The following is an 18,555-nucleotide window of genomic DNA, read 5'->3' on the forward strand; positions in this document are numbered from 1 at the left end:
GGTTCTGGCAGCCAATCCCACCAGGGTAGGTGTGGGCAGGAGGGCGGAGTTCCTTGACACGCTGCCTTGGTGGTGAGGCTGGCGGGAGCATCTTGCCGGACTGAGGAATATCTCCTCCTCAGCTAAGCTCATGCTGCCAGCAACCCAGTGCATGGAGCCATTCACAGGCCTTGGTGTGCTGCAGGAGGAGGGTGTTGATCTGTTGGAGTGTTCCTTGCCATAGGAGGGCCTCTCTGTCTGGCAGCCAATGGCAGGGAAGGCAGCACGTGGGGCTGGAGGTTGTGCCTGCAGCAGCTCTGCTCAGCTGAGCCACGTGGGCCCCTGTTCCTGAGAAAAGTTGCTGTGCTCCTCTCAGTATTACCTTGCAGGTTTATCTTTTATAACTGTTCGAGCAATAACCGTAAGTTAGCTTAGCAGTGGACTCAGAGTGCAGCACGTGGTCCCTGCCATGAAATGGCGGCTGACACAAAATGGCAGCTCCCAGTGCATGCAAGGGGACGGGCTTCCTGTTCAAGTGACCACTGGGAGAGCTGGACGTGTGGGCTGGTTCTGGCAGCCAATCCCACCAGGGTAGGTGTGCTCAGGAGGGAGGAGCTCTGGGACACGCTGCCTTGGAGGTGAGGCTGGCGGGAGCATCTTGCGGGACTGAGGAAAATCTCCTCAGCTAAGCTCATGCTGCCAGCAGCCCAGTGCATAGAGCCATTCACAGGCCTTGGTGTGCTGCAGGAGGAGGGTGTTGATCTGTTGGAGTGTTCCTTGCCGTAGGAGGGCCTCTCTGTCTGGCAGCCAGTGGCAGGGAAGGCAGCACGTGGAGCTGGAGGTTGTGCCTGCTGCAGCTCTGCTCAGCTGAGCCACGTAGGTCCCTGTTCCTGAGGAAAGTTGCTGTGCTTAACTGTCTGTTCTCTTGCAGGTGTATCTTTCATAACTTCTTGAGCAATAACCGTTAGTTATCCTAGCAGTGGTCTGAGACTGCAGCACGTGGCCCCTGCCACGAAATGGCGGCTGACACAAAATGGTGGATCCCAGTGCACGCAAGGGGACAGACTTCCTGTTCAAGTCACCACTTGGAGAGCTGGAGGTGTGGGCTGGTTGAGGCAGCCACTCCCACCAGAGTAGGTGTGGGCAGGAGGGAGGAGTTCTGGGACACGCTGCCTTGGAGGTGAGGTATACAGGGAGTTGCTGTCATCTGTGAGGGTTACGTAGGTATTGGTGGCTGGAAAGTTCTGTTTTGTGACCTGCCCATACTTCTGACGGGGTGATGCAGAGCTGTGTTGTCTGAATATCTTACTTGGCAGTGAGGGTGGTTATGCCAATGAGTTTCAAGGTGGACCTGACAAACATCTCTTCTGTTGCTGCACGCCAGTCCTGTGTCTGCTGCCTGCTGACCTGCTGTGCCTCCAGACCATCATGGCCAGAGTTGATGAGCACAGGAACATCTCAGTGCTCTGACTGATCCTGGGGGCATCAGAGTGGCCTCCCTGACTGGAGCTGGCACTCCTCTGATGCCCCAAACATTTGGCCCTACTCCTGCAGCCTTGCAAGGCCTGCCTGGCTGTCATTCACAGTCTTTATTGTGTGCTCCACTGGCTCACAGTACTGATACATTCATCTGCTGAGCACTTGTAGGTTTGCACATAGGTAGGTACTTATGTTATAAGTGCATAGACATCTTTAGACCTATATCTTACATACATAGATAAATGTCTATGAAGTAGTGTGTGTTTTTACATATGTTTGCATATATTTCATATATGAATATCTACATTTATAGATATGTGTACAACAGATATCATTAGTGGGTATTTACACAAGTTAGCGCTTCCAGACACACAGGCAGGGAGGGTGGCCCCAATCAGAGGGTGAGTGAAGGTCATGTGGCTGTCACTGCGCACAGCCAATCAGAAGGCACTGTGAAAACAGCGCCCACTCCCTGCCACGAAATGGCGGCTGACACAAAATGGCGGCTCCCAGTGCACGCAAGGGGACGGACTTCCTGTTCAATGGACCACTGGGAGAGCTGGAGGTGTGGGCTGGTTCTGGCAGCCAATCCCACCAGGGTAGGTGTGGGCAGGAGGGAGGAGCTCCGGGACACGCTGCCTTGGAGGTGGGGCTGGTGGGAGCATCTTGCCGGACTGAGGAAAATCTCCTCCTCAGCTAAGCTCATACTGCCAGCAGCACAGTGCATGGAGCCATTCACAGGCCTTGGTGTGCTGCAGAAGGAGGGTGTTGATCTGTTGGAGTGTTCTTTGCCGTAGGACGGCCTCTCTGTCTGGCAGCCAGTGGCAGGGAAGGCAGCACGTGGAGCTGGAGGTTGTGCCTACTGCAGCTCTGCTCAGCTGAGCCACGTGGGCCCCTGTTCCTGAGAAAAGTTGCTGCGCTCCTCTCGGTATTATCTTGCAGGTTTATCTTTCATAACTGTTCGAGCGATAACCGTAAGTTAGCTTAGCAGTGGGCTGAGAGTGCAGCACGTGGTCCCCGCCATGAAATGGCGGCTGACACAAAATGGTGACTCCCAGTGTATGCAAGGGGACGGGCTTCCTGTTCAAGTGACCACTGGGAGAGCTGGAGGTGTGGGCTGGTTGAGGCAGCCACTCCCACCAGGGTAGGTGTGGGCAGGAGGGAGGAGCTCTGGGACACGCTGCCTTGGTGGTGAGGCTGGCAGGTGCATCTTGCGGGACTGAGGAAAATCTCCTCCTCAGCTAAGCTCATGCTGCCAGCAGCCAGTGCATAGAGCCATTCACAGGCCTTGGTGTGCTGCAGAAGGAGGATGTTGATCTGTTAGAGTGTTCCTTGCCGTAAGACGGCCTCTCTGTCTGGCAGCCAGTGGCAGGGAAGGCAGCACGTGGAGCTGGAGGCTGTGCCTGCAGCAGCTCTGCTCAGCTGAGCCACGTGGGCCCCTGTTCCTGAGGAAAGTTGCTGTGCTCCACTCTCTTTTATCTTGCAGGTTCATCTTCCGTAGCTGCTCGAGCAATCCCCATAAGTTAGCTTAGCAGTGGGCTGAGAGTGCAGCACGTGGTCCGTGCCACGAAATGGCGGCTGACACAAAATGGCAGCTCCCAGTGTACGCAAGGGGACGGGCTTCCTGTTCAACGGACTCTGGGAGATCTAGAGTTGTAGGCTGTTTGAGGCAACCACTCCCACCAGGGTAGGTGTGGGCAGGAGGGAGGAGCTTTGGGACACGCTGCCTTGATGGTGAGGTTTGTGGGAGCTGCTGGTGCCTGCCCATGCTTCTGACAGGGTGATGTAGAGCCGTGTTGTCTACATGTCTTACTTGGCACTGAGGGCGGTTTTGCTGGGTGAGTTTCGTGACCAGCCTGCCTAACATCCCTTCTTCAGCTTTGCTCATGCTTTCTGCTCTCCAGTTCATATAGGAATTGACAGCCCTTGGTGTGCTGCAGAATGAGAGCACTGAGCCCAAAAACAAAAAGCATCAATGAGCTAACGGAGAAAAGTGATTTACTAAATATCATACTAGAGTGCCAGCTAACATTATAATACAGTATAATTGGAACTGAAGCTTATAAATAAAATTAGAGCATCCAAAACTGAGGGCTTTACTCGAATGCTGAATTTGAGATGGCTAGGGTGTAAGCACTTCAGAGATAAGCAGTAAAAGAAGGGATAGTTTCATGACTTGGGAGCTGTTTTATCTTTCCGTTTGAATGGAAAACAGATATGGTACAGTGAAAGTCTTCTTACAGGTGTAGTTCTTCTCTTCTGAGAACCGTGTACCCAGAAATATAGACATACTATAAACCTGGAGCATGAACACTTGCATCCCAGTGCACTGCATGACGTTATAATGTGGAATACTGATAACAAAAATAATAAAACCACGACAGTTGTGAATGCATTTCAGGTTATGTTTAAGAAGGAGCAATTATTTAAGAATATTGCCCAGATATCTGCCCTGAGGTGGGATAGTTCTGAGTGGCAGGGAATGTGGGATAGTTTGGGCAGGTGCCTAGGGTGGTACTCAGCCCCAGGGGTTTTGAACTTCACTTCTAAGGAACTGCAGAGTCCTGAAAATCTAATGGAATATTTGGACAGTTGCCATCCTGCCAATCCTAAAGAGGCACAAATCATTGCAGCACTGGGGCCTGATCTATGTTTGCCTCCTGAGCTCTGTTCAGCACTATTCAGCGTCCTTAAGGGGAAGGCAATACCTCTGGATCTGATGACAGTGCAATTGACTCTCTAGTTCCTGTGATAGACCCTGCAGCAGCTACAGTTCAGTTAACGGGTACTGCAGCTGCTGTGAGCATTGTGACAGACTGCTGTCATTCCAACTCATGATGAGCCCTATGGTTGCTCCTGCTATGGGTCATCTAGGTTCAAAAAAAAAAAAAAAAAAAAAAAAAAAGCCTCCCAAGTGGAGGTGCACCATATGTGGAGGTACAGCCCTGTGGTTGCTCCAACTCCTGCTATGGGTCCTGTGGCTGCTCCAAGCATTGTGAAGAGCCCTGTTGTCACTACAGTCTCTTCAGTGAGCCCTGTGGTTGCTCCCACTCCTGTGATGGGCCTTGCAGTTGCTCCTACTCCCTGGCAGGAATGAACTGGAAAGATAACGAAAGACAAATGGTGGATGAAGTGGCTAGCCTACTGGCCTGTGTCTCAGCTGTGGAGAAAATGATTCAATGGCTTGTGCTGGTTCCTTTGTAAGGGAGAGAGAATATAGTAGGTACACACCATGTACCATCCTGTGGTTTTACCTGTGTGATCATGGACAGGATATGAGGAAGTTGGATGGAACACCCACCTTGACTGTACAGGCATGGGTACGTGAGTTGCAAGGGAAAAAAGCATAAATGAAGGTTTTTTTTTTTTTTTTCCAGGAAAATCAGTGGCTCCATTTTTCAGTGGGCAGCTCACCAGACAGAGTAGATGGTATGATTGTAAACTCATGCTGGCTAGGTCTGATCCCTTGGTTGTCTTGTATATAATGTTTGATTGCACTCAAGATTATCTGCTCCATAATTTTCCCCAATACTTATGTCAGGCTGAGAGACCTGTAGATTGTTCTGTGGAACCTTCTTGTATAATGATGTGACAATGGCAATTCTCCAGCTGTCTGAGACCTTCCCAGTTGACCAGAACTGCTGGTAAATGATCGAAGGTGGCTTGATGAACACTTCCACCAGCTCCGTTGATATCCTTGTTTGGAACCCACCTGACCCCATAGTCCAAATGATGTAGCACGTCACTAACTGTTTCCTTCTGAATTGCAGGATCTTTATTCTTGTCACGGAGTTATCTAGATAGATCTGTGTCCGTGACAGGGGGGCAGTAGGCTTGCGGGCCCCCCTCCCCCCTGACTTCCCGAGAAAAAACGAAGCGGTGGCAACAATCTAAGAAGGAGAACTTATTTTACTAACTATGATGTTGGGATGCAAGATGACACGATACAATACAATCTAATTGGGAGTAAGGATAATAAACCAAATGAAATGAGGGAGAGAGCGAAAGAGCGATAGAGAGGGAGGGAGAGAGAGAGAGTGAGAGAGTTTCCGAAACCGAAAGCCTTACTTGATGAAGGCGCCCGGCTTGGAAAGCACACCCACTCCTCTCCCGGCAGCAAGCGAAAGTGAAGAAGCACCGCGTGCAACCAGATGACGTATCTTCCGTGATGTGTCTTCCTTCTCTGACCGTGAGGTCCTCTGGGATACGTAGTTCTTCTCTTTTGTCCATGATGTTATGATGTGGAATACCAATAGCGAAGTTACAAAACCATGACATTCCACCCCTTATTCTACATCATTATATCATGCTTAATACATATACATAGAACTACTGACTGCACTCCCCCAACATCAAATTCCCTTGTGGTACACATTGAACATCCCCATCTTTCTGCATCACCCACCAAGTGAAGCCAGGTCCCTGGGCAAAAACAGTTCCACGGAGAGGTCTGCCCTTTCCAGAGGCTGGAAGGACCCAAACTGCTTTTCCCAACATGCTCTTTACATGTACTACAGGGACCTTATCTCCCTCTACAGTATGTAGGGAGCTGGAATGGGTAGGACCATCACGATTGATAGATCCCCTGGTGTTGACCAACCAGGTGGCTTCTGCCAGATGCTTCTCCCAGTGCTTAAATGTTCCACCGCCCATTGCTTTCAGCATAGTTTTTAACAACCCATTGTATCGTTCAATCTTACCAGAAGCTGGTGCATGATAGGGAATATGATAAATCCATTCAATGCCATGTTCTTTGGCCCAAGTATTTATAAGAGAATTTTTAAAATGAGTCCCATTATCTGATTCAATTCTTTCTGGGGTGCCATGTCGCCACAGAACTTGTTTCTCCAGACCTAATATGGTATTTCTGGCGGTAGCACGGGGTACTGCATATGTTTCAAGCCACCCAGTGGTCGCTTTCACCATGGTGAGCACATAACGCTTACCATTGCAGGATCGTGGCAAGGTGATATAGTCAATCTGCCACGCCTCCCCATATTTATACTTTTGCCATCGCCCTTCCTCCCAGAGAGGTTTCATCCTCTTGGCTTGTTTGATTATGGCGCATGTTTCACAGTCATGAATAACTTGTGCAATAGCATCCATAGTTAAGTCCACCCCTCGGTCTCTAGCCCACTTATATGTTGCATCTCTCCCTTGATGGCCCGAGGTCTCATGGGCCCACCGAGCTAGAAATAATTCACCCTTGTTCTGCCAGTCCAAGTCTATTTGAGCCACCTCAATTTTGGCAGCCTGATCTACCTGATGGTTATTTTTCTGTTCTTCCGTAGCCCGACTCTTGGGCACATGAGCATCTACGTGACGCACCTTTACCACCATATTCTTTATTCGGGCAGCAATGTCTTTCCACAGTTCAGCAGACCAAATAGGTTTACCTCTCTGTTGCCAGTTATTTTGCTCCCACTGCTGTAACCACCCCCATAAGGCATTCGCCACCATCCATGAATCAGTATAAAGATAAAGCACTGGCCACCCCTCCCGTTCAGCGACATCTAAGGCTAGTTGGACAGCCTTGACCTCTGAAAACTGACTTGATTCTCCTTTTCCTTCAGTGGCCTCTGCAACTTGTCGCACGGGGCTCCACACAGCAGCTTTCCATCTGCGATACTTCCCAACAATACAACACGATCCATCTGTGAACAGGGCATATTTCTTTTCATTTCCTGGTAGTTCATTGTATGGTGGGGCCTCTTTGGCACGTGATACCTCTTCTCCTGGTGATGTTTCAAACTTTTTACCTTCAGGCCAGTCCATGATCACCTCTAAGATTCCTGGACGACTGAAGTTCCCCATTCAAGCTCGTTGTGTAATCAGTGCAATCCACTTGCTCCAAGTGGCATCAGTAGCATGATGGGTGGAGGGAATCTTTCCTTTAAACATCCAGTTCAGCACTGGCAGTCGAGGTGCCAGGAGGAGCTGCGTCTCAGTACCGACTACTTCGGAAGCAGCCCTAACCCCCTCATATGCGGCTAAGATTTCCTTCTCAGTTGGGGTGTAGTACTCTTTAGACCCCCTGTATGCTCGACTCCAGAATCCCAGGGGTCGGTCTCGGGTCTCCCCTGAGGTTCTTTGCCACAAGCTCCAGGTGGGACCTTTCTCTCCAGCAGCAGTGTAGAGGATGTTCTTTACATCCTGTCCCATCCGTACTGGCCCCAGAGCCACGGCACGGGCTATCTCATGTTTGATCTGCTCAAAAGCCTGCTGCTGTTCAGGACCCCATGTAAAATCATTCTTCTTCCGCGTCACCTGATACAGGGGGCTTACAAGAAGGCTATAGTTTGGAACATGCATCCTCCAAAAGCCCACTACACCCAGAAAAGATTGTGTCTCTTTCTTATTAATGGGTGGAGACATGGCAGTGATTTTGTCAATCACATCTGCTGGGATGTGACGGCGCCCATCTTGCCACTTTATACCTAGGAACTGAATCTCCTGGGCAGGTCCTTTCACTTTGCTTCGCTTAATAGCAAAACCAGCTTGCAGAAGAATTTGGATTATTTGCTCTCCTTTCTTAAAAACATCTTCTGCTGTATCGCCCCACACAACAATATCATCAATGTATTGCAGATGCTCGGGAGCACTGCCCTGTTCCAATACAGTTTGGATTAACCCGTGGCAAATGGTTGGGCTGTGTTTCCACCCCTGGGGCAAACGGTTCCAAGTATACTGAATGCCCCTCCAGGTGAAGGCAAACTGTGGCCTGCACTCTGTGGCCAGAGGAATGGAAAAGAAGGCATTAGCGATGTCAATGGTGGCATACCACTTGGCTGCTTTTGACTCCAATTCATATTGGAGTTCTAGCATGTCCAGCACAGCAGCACTCAGCGGGGGTGTGACTTCATTCAGGCCACGGTAGTCTACCGTCAGCCTCCATTCTCCACTGGCTTTACGCACTGGCCATATGGGGCTGTTAAAAGGTGAATGGGTTCTGCTGATCACTCCTTGACTTTCTAGTTGACGAATCAACTTATGAATAGGGAGCAAGGAATCCCTGTTGGTTCGATACTGCCGTCTATGCACTGCTTTTGTGGCAATTGGTACCTGCTGCTCTTTTACTTGCAGCAACCCCACAGCAGACGGATCTTCTGACAGGCCAGGCAAAACAGATAGCTGCTTAATGTTGTCTGTATCTACAGCAGCTATTCCGAAGGCCCATCGATACCGCTTAGGATCCTTGAAATGCCCCCTTCTGAGGTAATCAATACCCAGTATGCATGGAGCCCCTGGGCCAGTCACAATAGGATGCTTTTGCCAGTCTTTACCAGTGAGGCTTATTTTGGCCTCCAACACAGTCAGTTCTTGAGAACCCCCAGTCACTCCAGAAATATGGACTGATTCTGTCCCTTCATGATTCGAGGGCATTAGAGTGCACTGTGCACCGGTATCCACCAATGCCTTATATTTCTGTGGTTCTGATGTGCCAGGCCATCGGATCCACAGAGTCCAATAAACTCTGTTATCCCTCTCCCTCCCCTGACTGAGGGCAGGGCCCCTCTATTCATTACCTGTGGTAACTGGAGCAACTACACTGGTGGTTGGTCTGTTCTGTAATTCTCTCACCCGTGCTCGCAGTACGGGAGTATCTTGATCGTGCCACTTCCTCATATCTTCTCCATGGTCACGGAGATAACGCCACAAGGCAACACGCGAAGCAGTCCTGTTGTTGTTTCTCACTTGAGCAGGAAAGCGTTTGCCTTCAATAGCTGAAATTTTTGATGTTACAGGTGAGGAGGGGGATCCATCTTCTTTAATTAATTGGATTTTCATTAGGAACAAAATTAGACTCATATAACATTTCCACCAGGGCTATTTCCCTCAAATACTGGATACCTTTCTCAATTGTATTCCACGTTTTCTTTGCAGGCTGCAGAAGTTCTTTGTAGGGATACCTTTCCTTCACAGGTATTAATATTCGGTCCCAGAGGGTTGCAGCTTCATCCAAACATCTACTAATTGCTCTGTCGATGGATTTGTCTCCGGCAATGTCTCCTAATTGGCGGGCTTCATTACCATCTAGAGACAAGCTACTGGCCACACTATCCCAACAACGAAGCAACCAGGTGACAACAGTTTCATTCAGGCGTCGTTCAAATTCCTTTCTTGAGCTTAGTATCTCAGACATCTTGAGAGGTCGACGAACAGTAATAGAGATCTCCTCTTCATCGCTGTCCTCTTCGTGCCTCTTAGTTTTTGCTTTTGCTTTTCTTGGTTCTGAGGAAGTCCCCTCACCTGGATCTTCCTCTACCACCTGCTCTTCCACTTCCTCTTCTTCTTCTTCTTCCTTTTTTCGCTCTAGACGCGAGGACACCCGCTTCCATTTCTTGCCTTCTACAGGGGCTACTGACACTGTTACTGGTGTCTGTTGTGACTGATCAGGTCTGACTTGGAGATTTCCCCCTTCGGCTTGCACCTCCGCTCGGAAACTGTCTCTCTCCAGAACAGTACTATACAGGGCGCGGTAGGCACAAGCCAAGCCCCAGATGAGCCGTGCCTCCTTTGATCTATCTAAGCCGCACTGCCCCTGACTCAAATGCTGGCTCAGTTTCTCGGGAACCCACAGATGTTCAGGGGTGAAATCCCATGGCACGGCGGGTCCCCACGGTTCTAAGATTCTTCCTAAACCTTTCCATATTCCTTGCCAGTCATCATTCTCTGGTCTTGGAGGAGGCTCCTTCCACTTAGCACGAATGAAGAGGAATATATTCAAAGATATCGATAATATGCACGAAAATATGAGCACTGACTCGGTATTCGAAAAACGTTCAACAAACTGAGAGGGAAGCCTAGAAACTGGTTCGAAGGTCTCAAAATTCAAATTATACCACATTGCATAAAGCCACCAGGCAGGTGCCGCTATGAGGGCCCTTACTTGGTTGTATATGAATACAACTCCACAGCAAGACATGAAGAGGTTAATTATAGACCGGTAACTGGCAAGGAACATGATAGCTTTTAATCCCTTATACAGTGCTCTGACAATACAGAGCAACCTCATAGTTGATAACTGCTAACGTGAGGGGGGGGTGAAGAGAAGGAGAAAAAAAACCAAAGAAACGGGAACCACTCGGTACAGTGTCTGGAGTTTGGCGGACTGCCCAGGCTATAATCTAATCTATGAAGGTCACACCAACACCAGCAGTGTTTTGTAGTCTCACAGTCTGGCCTAATGAAATCCTTTTTTTCTTACTAACGTTAAAGCTTCAGATGAATAATGCCCGCATTCTCCACCAAAATTGTCACGGAGTTACCTAGATAGCTCTGTGCCCGTGACAGGGGGGCAGTAGGCTTGCGGGCCCCCCTCCCCCCTGACTTCCCGAGAAAAAACGAAGCGGTGGCAACAATCTAAGAAGGAGAACTTATTTTACTAACTATGATGTTGGGATGCAAGATGACACGATACAATACAATCTAATTGGGAGTAAGGATAATAAACCAAATGAAATGAGGGAGAGAGCGAAAGAGCGATAGAGAGGGAGAGAGAGAGAGTGAGAGAGTTTCCGAAACCGAAAGCCTTACTTGATGAAGGCGCCCAGCTTGGAAAGCACACCCACTCCTCTCCCGGCAGCAAGCGAAAGTGAAGAAGCACCGCGCGCAACCAGATGACGTATCTTCCGTGATGTGTCTTCCTTCTCTGACCGTGAGGTCCTCTGGGATACGTAGTTCTTCTCTTTTGTCCATGATGTTATGATGTGGAATACCAATAGCGAAGTTACAAAACCATGACAATTCTCTTCCCCCATCCCTGTCTTCTAGCTCAGGAAACTGAGTACCCTGAGGATAACTAGAGACAGAAGCAGAGGCAGCATTGAGTACCTCAATCTCTTCCTCATCTTTGGTGGCAATGTTACCTTCCATATCCAGTAAAGAATGGGGATTAGACAGTCACATCAAAATGACTCTCAGGAGCTAAAATTCCCTGAGGTCTGGACTGGAGAAGGAATCTATGGAAACAAGCATTGCCACTAGGAATTCCTAGAGCTGCAATTCAGAGACAGCCATGGTTCAGAGCCTGATTCAAGCATTTCAGAAAGGAAACAGTCCAAATGCTCTGACTCCTCTGGTGCCAGCTCCTACGGAGAGAAATTGTCTTTTTTTCCCTTCATGGGGATCATCTGCAGAACACAGATCCAAAAACTTAGAGTACTTGGATTGCAGTTGGACCTGTCTATCCAGCAGGTAGATACTTAACAATGGCTTGATGAAAATGGCCCTACATTTAAATTCCAGTTGGTCCCAAGAAACAATTAATATAATTTCTAATTGATATCAGAGCACAAATGTCAATAATTATACAAAAGGATGCCAATAAGCTAAGCATAAAACCTGGAGACTGAGTTAAAATTACTGCAGTTATGGGAACTAGCACTGTGTGCCAGACTGCGTAAGTTATAGTTAATTTACAGAGGAAAACATATAACCTCTTCTTCCTTTGCAATTAACGCACCACTGTGAAAGTATACTAGGTTTTGATGTCTTAATAGCATTTTCCAAATGATGCTGTGTTATCTTTTGGTGCAAATACCAAACTTAATAAAAATCAAAATCAAGTAGTATGAGTGCTTCATACAGCTTCACTACTCCATGAGTCAGAAGTTACTAGCATCCTGTTGTATCCAATTTCTGATGCAGCATGGACTAGTATTTCTGAAGTAATTGCACATTCAGAAAAATGGCAGATTATCTCTAGAACATATTCCTGATATAATTCCCCAAGTCTGTAAACTGGAGGGATTATGGTGGTTAACAATTGATTATCAGCTCTTAAATGCCAACTCAAGTCTGTTAATGGCTGCAGTACCAAATATTAGTGCTTCAGCAGCTGCAGTACAAGCTGGCACACATCCATGGGCAACAGTTTTAAAGAGGCAGAACAGAGATATTCTGAGTGGGAAAAATGTCTTTTACCATTAGTCCATGCAATTATACAAGTTGAGAAAACATGCCAAGAGCAAGCTGTTTAAAATAGAGGTCCATATAATCTGTCAGATATAATACTAAAAGGGACTGCACCTCCAGAAGGAATTACGCAGAAAGCTACAGTTAAAATACAGTATGCCTACACACTGGGAGTATCATATGAAATGCAATTGACTGAGGAACACACAAAAGAAGAGAAAGAGGTGACTACATACAAGAATTAAAAGTCATTGCTGTATAAGCTCAGAGTGATTCAGAACTCATGTATGTGGATTGTTATGCTGTTCTGGCAGGTGCTACACAATGGCTTTGTCAGTGGACAACTCTAAATTGGGAAATAGAAATATATGAAGATCTGCAGACTGGAGAAATGAAGACTGGAAACAGCTTTTGGGTATTGCCAGGAAAACACCATTCCAAATATGATTGGTGAAAGTCCGCGCTACTGATAATGATCACAGAATCACAGGTGCTGGAGGGGACTTCTGAGAACCATTTAGTTTAAGCCCCTGCTAAAGCACATCCCCTACAGTAGGTTGCATGGGAAAGCATCCAGGTGGTCCCTAAATATGGTCTCCCATGGACGGCCTGTTCCAGTGCTCTGTCATTCTTATGGTAAATAAGTTATTTCTCAGTTTTTATAGAACTTCCTGTGTTCCCGTTTTTGCCCACTGCCACTTGTCCTGTTTCTGTACACTACCGAAAAGAGCCTGGCTTCATCCATTTGACTCCTGCACTTTAGATATTTATAAATAATTGTGAGATCCCCTCTGAGTCTTCTCCAGACTGAACAGCCCCAAGCCTCTCAGCCTTTCCTCATATGTGAGAAGCTCCAGGCCCCTAGTCATCTTTGTGGCCCTTCACTGGACTCTCTCTAGAAGTTACCTGTGTTTTTTTAACTGAGGATCCCAGAACTAGACTTAATACTCCAGATGTGGCCTCACCAGGTCAGAGTAGAAGAGAAAGATCACCTCCCTTAACCTGCTGGCTGTGCTCTTTTTGATGCACTCCAGGATACCACTGATCTTGGCCACAGGGGCACACTGCTGACTCGTGGCCAACCTGATGTCTGCCAGGCAACCCAGGTCCTTCTCTACAGAGCTTAGGTCAGCCCCTAACCTGTACTGATACTCTGCACTTGCTCTTGTTGAACTTCTGAAGGTTTCGCTCCACCCTATTCTCTAGCCTGTCCAGGTCTTGTTGAATGGTGCTACAGCTTTCTAATGTGTTAGCTGCTCCTGCCAGGTTGATATCATCAGTAAATTCACTGAGAGTGCACTCTGTCCCTTCATCCAGGTCACTGATGAAGATGTTGAACAGGACCAGCCCCAGTACTGACCCCTGAGGAACACTGCTAGTTAGAGCCCTCCAACTAGACTCTGTGCTGCTGACCAGTCAGCTTTGCCAGTCAGCCAGTTCTCAATCCACCTCACTGTCGACTCCTCTATCCCACACTCTTGAAACTTCATTAGTAGGATGTTGTATGTGACAATGTCAAAAGCCTTGCTGAAGTCAAGGTACACAAAATCCAGTGCTGTCCCCTCATCTACCCGGGTGGTGATGACATCATAGAAGGCTACCATGCTGGTCGAGCATGATTTCCCCTTGGTGAATCTATATTTATTGCGCCTGATAATCTTCTTTTCTAGCTGCTCAGAAATGGCGTCTAGAAGAAGCTGTTGCATCACATTTTCTGGGTCAGAGGTGATGCTGACTGGCCTATAGTTTCCTAGGTCCTTCTTCTTGCCCTTTTTGAAGACGGGGGTCACACTGGCTTTCCTCTAGTCCTCAGGCACTTCTCTTGTTCTCCAAGACCTTCCAAAGATGGTAGAGAGTGGTTTGGCAAACGCTTCTGCCAACATCCTCAGGATTTGTAGTGCAAGCTATTAGGGCCTGTGAATTTGTGTGTGTTGATTTTAGCTAGATGCTCTCTGATCAGATCCTCCCCAACCAAGAGAAAGACAACAGTTCTCCAGACTCTGTCTTTTACCTCCATGGTATGGGATTCCTGAGCAGCAGTCTTAGTAGTAAAGACTGAGCCAAGAAGGCATTCAGTATCTCCACCTTCTCAGTGTCCCCTGTTAACAGGGCATCTACTTCATTCAGTAGCAGACCTAAGTTTCTCCTAAAATTTCTTTTACTACTGACATACTTAAAAAAACCTTTCTTGCTATCTTTGACTTCATTTGCCAGATTTAATTTCAAGTGGGCCTTAGCCTTCCTTGTTTCCTGCAGGCCTTGACAACTCTCCTTTATTCTTCCCAAGCGGAGAGGCCCTATTTCCACATTTCATGGATTGAGTTTATCCTTGAGTTCCTTGCTTATCCTATATGGGTCTTCTGTCACTTTTGCCTGATTTCTTACTCCTGAGGAGGCACTGATCTTGATCTTGGGAGAAGCGGTGTTTAAGTGGCCCTCCTCTGGACTTTATTCAAAAGCTCCACACCTTACATTTTCTGTATTGGGGGGCCTCAGACCAGGACGCAGTACTCCAAATGGGGCCTCATGAGGGCAGAATAGTGAGGGATAGTCACCTCCCTCACCCTGCTGGCCACGTCTCTTCTGATGGAGCCCAGGATACCATTGGCCTTCCAAGCTGCAAGCTCACACCGCTGGTTCATGTTCAGCTTTTCATCCTCCAGGACTCCCAGGTCCTTCTCAGCAGGGCTCATGAATGACAGTATGCTTGCTAGTGCTGACTAGATTAATTTGTTACAAATAGGAATCCCACGTGAACAATGCCTTGGTGTTGCTGTGTATCACACAGTCCTTCAAACTCTCTTCAAAAGTGTTTTCCCACCTTTTTAGGATCATGTTAGTAGTATCTAGGCTTTCAGGTGAGTGTAAGTTACAGCTGCATCCTGGAAGATCTGCACATCTTGAGAGAGAAGTGTCTGGTTACAGCCTGGGAATTTGAAATCATCATCTTGCATCCCATAGCTTGAGATATAGAATGCTGACCAGCAGTAGTCACCCATATATTCACACCCATTTCTACACCCTGCATAGAAAAGTAGCATCTGCCACGCTAAAGGCACATGCACCTGATGCACGGCTACCCCAGCATCACGAGGCAGGAAGACCTACTTTGGTGGAGCTGGTAGAACCTATAAGCTGCCAGGGGCACAGAAGGAGAGGGAGGAAGAAACCAGAGGAAGAAGCTTTAAGCAATCAATGCTCAAACTGCTGACTTCTGACCACCTGTGGTTTGCATGCATTCACCGTGTGCAAAGGTTTCTAATACAACTCCACTGCCTTTCTCTTCAGTAATGTACAGCTGCCACCAATTTTATTCCAGGTTTTCAAAACTTTCACTAGCAGACTGCCTCTCACCATTTTTGTTCCATTTCCACATTGCAGGATTTCTGTGGAGCTATAGTAATTTTAATTTACCATCACCACCTTATCTCCTTATGTTGGCTATGGTGCCCTATGAGAGAGAGTCAAAACTGGTGAGCTCACCCAGTCCACAGCCCAGTCCATTCTGGGAGGTTGAATCCACAGAAGAGAGGCCAAGAAAAAAAAAAAAACCAACAAAACAGAGGCAAAGGAGCCCCAGACACTCATCCCAAGGTACTGCTGCAGATCAAAGCAACACTATTTGCAGGGGTTCTTGAGAAAAGCATTTGAAAAGACCAAAATATGTAAGTGTAAGGGAAGGGAAGCACAAGCAGAGGAAAGGGGAGAACACTGTGCTGTCCAACCAGTCCCAGGCAGGACGTTGTGGGGCACAGCTCCAGAAAGGAGGCTGCTGGCCCGGAGAGGCAGAAGTGGGGATTGCAGACCCTTGGTGCTCTGCTCAGAGGATGAATGTTGCCTGTTGGAGCTCCTCAGCCTTGCCACCATATAGCCAGTTGATTGTACTTGTCAGGATAGACAGAGAATTCAGGATGCTCTGGCTCTTCTCCCCTGCCATGGTGGAAAGGATGGTGTATCATCCATGATGCCTTAGCAGAGGAGTATGCTGGCTTTCCCTGCTGCTGCTTTTTGCCTGACAACATGCTCGCATAGAGCAGAAAACTCTCAGCTTTTCATCCCAGGAACTGGAAGCTATCCTCATCTCTCAGCCCGAAGCTACACATGTAGCCCCCAGGGAACAACTGTGCCTGGTTTACCTAGGAGAAAAAATTGATGATGGTGAGGCCGTCTGGGAAACCTTTGAGTCACGGAATCAAAGAATGAGTAAAATTAGAAGTGATCTTAAAGTTCATCTTGTTCCTACCCCCTTCCATGGGCAGAGACACCTCCTGCTAGACCAGGCTTCCGAGAGCCCCAACCAACCCAGCCCTGAGCACTTCCAAGGACGGGGCATCCACAGCTTCTATGGGCAACCCATTCCTGACCCTGCATCACTTGTCTGATTTAAAGGTGGTTCTCTTCTTCCTCTACTTGTAACAGGGATAACATTGCTCACGTACAATTCTGCTTCCACCTGGCCTGATATGTTCTCTGCACAGTGATTGACTGTGCTGGACAGAAATGCCTATGCAGTATAAGGTGCGGAATAATCACTATTGGTGACTTACTATTGGAAATTAAAATACAGCTTTGTTCACTGGAAATTAAGATACAGCATTGTTTGTAGGGGTACAGAAGCAGAGTGCATGTGGTATGCAAAGCATCCATTCCACAGAAGTTCCCTAGGCAACATCAGGGAAAACATCAGGGGAAGCTTTATGTGCTGACTCTTAAGAGGAACGGCATAAAGGGTGGAGCGGAGTGAAAATTCTGCAGCCAGGTTATGTATTTCCAGGATGGAAACTTGATAGTACTATGGTATTGATAAGCTACATAGTTGCTACCATGGACCAAGAACGTGCCATTTCTTAACGAAGTGCTGTCCTTTGGGTGAACTTCATACACTCATTGTAATACTAAAATACACCTCCACCCCAAAACTACCTGCCTCCAAGATGAGACCACTCCTCACCAAGCATGCACTCTGAATGTTTTAGCCCATACCTTTAAAAAGCAGAGAGAGATAATTTTACACCACTCAAAAGAAAGTTATTTATGACTAGAGTCACTCAAGCTCCACCTGGAAATTAAGAAATAGTAAAAAAAAAAAAAAAAAAAAAAAAAAAAAGCTTAAGTAAACATTGATGCCAGGGAAGACACCATTGCATACAAACTGGGACAACACCTCAAATTTCTCAGATCAGTTGATGGACCAAGCCTCTCTTCCCCCTCAAGGGGATGCCCACTGGGCAAGACTTGCACACTTGGTCATGTTTAGTGCTTCCCCAGGAAACTTAGAAATCTCTGTAGTGTTCAGTGACCTACCACAATCCCCTCCATTAATGAATTTAGCCATGCCTAGTCAGAACTCTGATTGGGCATGGCCAAATTCCTTTCCTGATTGAGTCATGTGAGTTGAATGCTTCTAGATGAATCAGGCAATGTACTATTTGTGAATCTATAATTGTGATAGTTCATATGTTGAATGCAGCTGACTTATAGCACCAAATTGGGCATCACTCAGATGCTGCCCTTTAACATGAAACAAGGCTTTACACAACAGCCATGATCTCACACTCATGGCCCCAAAGACTCATCTTCCACAGTGACTGACAATGCCACCAAAAATCCCTCTTCTCTGAAAAGGTAGCACCTGTGAAAGTGCAGAAAGCCTGAGAAGGTGTGATGTCCCTTCACTAATTCAGAATGGTAATGAAATCTCCATTGCAGGTAACTGAGACCTGCCACCTGTATTTGGTAATATGCTAAAATGACTCCCTTCAAGACTGGATAATAAACTGAAGTCTTCTGTGCTGTCAGATGTCTTATCACTGTTTTCACACACAATGAGCAGCTGGCTGGCACAAGGCAAAGATTCGATGGCACTGGGGCTGAAGCATCTGACCCATGTCAGCTGTGGACAGTTCCAGTTGTCTCCAGTACACCCACTGCTGGACAAAGATGAGACCAGCAAATACTCTCTCAAATAGCTTTGAGAGAGGGGAGTGAGAAATGTGAGAGAAAGTAGCCCTGCAGGCCTCAAGGTCCATGCAGAAGTAGAGCAGGAGCTACTTCAGGTGCAGAGTAGAAGTTTCTTGCAGCCCAGGAGAGACCCACGTTGGAGAAGGCTGTTCCCCAGCAACACATGGACAGATTTGCACATGGCACATAGAGTAGCCCCCAGTGCAGCAGGTGGATGTG

The 18,555-nt window shown here is 47.5% G+C and overlaps 1 long non-coding RNA gene across 1 annotated transcript in view; it reads left to right on the plus strand.

Moving 5' to 3' along the window:
- The first annotated feature begins 600 nt into the window (after positions 1–600).
- LOC112530619 overlaps positions 601–18,555 on the plus strand; it is a 51,791-nt gene continuing 33,836 nt past the window's right edge. Inside the window, exon 1 of the long non-coding RNA XR_003072388.3 lies at positions 601–2,057. This is a non-coding gene — a long non-coding RNA (uncharacterized LOC112530619). The remainder of the gene's footprint in view (positions 2,058–18,555) is intronic.

The sequence above is a fragment of the Gallus gallus genome, chromosome Z (assembly GCF_016699485.2).
Source record: "Gallus gallus isolate bGalGal1 chromosome Z, bGalGal1.mat.broiler.GRCg7b, whole genome shotgun sequence".
Classification (NCBI taxonomy): domain Eukaryota; kingdom Metazoa; phylum Chordata; class Aves; order Galliformes; family Phasianidae; genus Gallus; species Gallus gallus.